A 2,875-nucleotide genomic window follows, 5' to 3' on the forward strand; every position below is an offset into this window, starting at 1 on the left:
CATAGGGTCAATGTGGACTCTACCAGTTTTTTCAATTCCTTTTCCCCCACCTTATCCCCGATCCAACCTTCCAACTCGGTCCCTAAAAAGCAACGGACTCCGTGCTGACTGCAGCTTTCAGAAGCGAACTGGCCGCGGAATACTGGTTGGTAAGGATCAGGCCGAATCGAACAGAGTAGCAGAACGTGCTCAAGGGGCTGCATAACCCTGATGTTCACTGCCCGACATTGTATCGGTCTGATCCTCCGAGCAGCCTGGCCTGCTGTACCAGCGAGCCTCTGCACCTACTTTCACAGCCATCCCCACAGACTGACAGATGGGGAGCCCCGCAGTCTGGACAGCGGAGTGATTTTCATCCAGCCCAATCAAATCAAGAGAGGGAAGGGATGTGCATTCCTACGACCCAGCATATTTACCGAATCTTCCAGCTGGGAAGAACACTCTCTGTTTTATACAAGACACGTTAAACCCCCCCAAACGTTGGGTCACGCTCACCGATTGATCGTGTCCAGATAGGGACAGTGCCTGCTTCGGTCATCCTCCTCTTCCTGAGGGTGTAATCTCGCGATCTTGGAGGCTACAACACAGAAAGGCAAAGGACGGACACTGTTAATATGCACCTCCTTGGGACACTGTCTCGCAGCCCACTGCTAAATCGAGCGAAGTCGAACGGGGCAGGCAATTAGCGCAAGGGACAACAAGGTGAGTTGATGTGTGGGAGACCCATCGAACGATGCCACGGGATCACAGAAACCAGGAGGGGGAGTAGGCCGTTCAACTCTCCGAGTCTGCTTCCTGCCCACGTCGGCAACTTTCAGAATAACTTTAAGCGTCAAAATTAAGTGATTCACTCACTTGGGGGAGGTTAAGGGATGCGCAGGGAGCAGACCGGGCCTGAACGAGACGTAGACCGAGTGTCCGGTAGGCGCAAGAACGAAAATGGGTTCTGAAACTTGGGTCGCTTGTTTCCGGCCCAACTTGGCTATCGTTAATAGCAGGTTTTATTAATTGTAAAAATTAAATCATTAGTGGTTAATCACGATGGGCAGGGCAGCTGCAGTAGGCAGGAGGCGGTTGATGCCAGTACAATCAGTCACTGCAGCCTGAGGATTTTCAGCTTCGAGTCGATGAGCTGGAGGCTGAGCTACAGATACAGCAGGGTTGGTGTAAGCTCCTTACAGAAGGCAGGCATAACCCCGTGGGGTTGACTCACCGGATTTAACAAAACCGGAAAAATGTGAGCAGGTAAGGTGGCATTGTGATACAGGGAGCCATTCAAGTCTGCCGGACGTAAATAGGAATGCTGGGGCAGTACAGTCAGGGTAGTCTGCAATTAGAGTCCAGAAGACTGCACTGCATTGCCTATTGCCAGGGTCAGGACGCCTGATCAGAGCTGGAGAGGCATTTGTAATGGTAGGAGCAGGGATCCAATTGGTGTGACTCACACGGGTAACAAGACAGTAGCATGACTAGGGAAGGGGACGACGACCAGCTAGGGACTCGATTAGAAATCAGAACCTCAAAAGTATTAAGTCGAGGTTACCTGAGCCATGAGCAAATTGGCATAGGGCTAAGATTAGTGTGATAAAGGTGTGGCTTCAAGATCTACGTAGGAGAAGCAGGTTATTAGAGGGGTAAGGTGACAAGCAGGGTAGCTATTTGGGTAATGATGATCAGCGTGTGGTAAGAAGGCAGAACATGGGTGGCACCGCTGCCTCACAGCACCAGGGACCCCGGTTCGATTCCAGCCTCGGGGTGACTGTCTGTGTGAAGTTTGCACGTTCTCCCCGTGTCTGCGTGGGTTTCCTCCCACAGTCCAACAATGTGCAAGCCAGGTGAATTGGCTAAAGTGCTTTAGTCAGGGGTAAATATAGGGTAGGGGAATGGGTCTGGGTGGGTTACTCTGCGGAGGGTCAGAGTGGACCCGTTGGGCCAAATGGCCTGTTTCTGGACTGTAGTAAATCTAATCTAATATGAAGCTCAAAGTGCACCAAGCAACGGTACACCAAATAACAGCGTATGTAATGACTAATGAAGCCAAGCGAAGCATCACTCTGAATGTACCAACACCACCACCATTAGTCACTCTCTGCAAGCCAACAGCCCTACACCTGATACAACCTCTACCCGCCTCACCCCCTCCACCCCTCGACTGTGCCAGGTGGCACCATGGTACTGCAAATACATCAAATGCACTGCCCCACCAACTCAGGTGGCATCCTGACATGTGCCAACAACCCTCCCTGAGCTGGACGGCACCATGAACTGCGCCTACCACCCTCCCCCAAGCGAGGGGGCACTGCGACCTGTGCCAACAATCTCTCACAAGCCAGTTGGCACTGCAAGCGGTGCTAACAACTCTTCCCATGCTAGATGGCATGGCAATCTGTGTCAGGTGGTACTGCGACGTGCCCCTAAAGCTCTCCATGAGCTGGATGACACTGAAAGCTGCACTATCTACACTTCCTGAGTCAGGAAGGCATTGCAAACTTTGCCAAAAAACCTCCCTGAGTCAGGGAGGGCACCGCAAGCTGTACCAACAAACCCTGACAAGCTGGAAGGGGTGGGAGGGGGGGGCACCGTGAGCTGTGCTAACAAATACTGCTTAGCCATTGGGTGGGGGGGGCAACATGAGCTGTGCCAACAAACCCTGCTTAGCCAATAGGGAGGCAACTTGAGCTGTGCCAACAAACCCTGCTTAGCCAATGGGGGTGCACCACGTGTTGTGCCAACAAACCCTGCAGAGCCAATGTGGGGGAGGGGGTGCAACGTGAGCCGTGCCACCAACTCCTGCTGAGCCAATGTGGGAGGGGGAGCTGTGGCCAACAAACCCAGCCGAGCCAATGTGGGAGGGGGAGTTGTGCCAACAAACCCT

The sequence above is a fragment of the Chiloscyllium plagiosum genome, chromosome 42, assembly GCF_004010195.1.
Source record: "Chiloscyllium plagiosum isolate BGI_BamShark_2017 chromosome 42, ASM401019v2, whole genome shotgun sequence".
Taxonomy (NCBI): Eukaryota; Metazoa; Chordata; class Chondrichthyes; order Orectolobiformes; family Hemiscylliidae; genus Chiloscyllium; species Chiloscyllium plagiosum.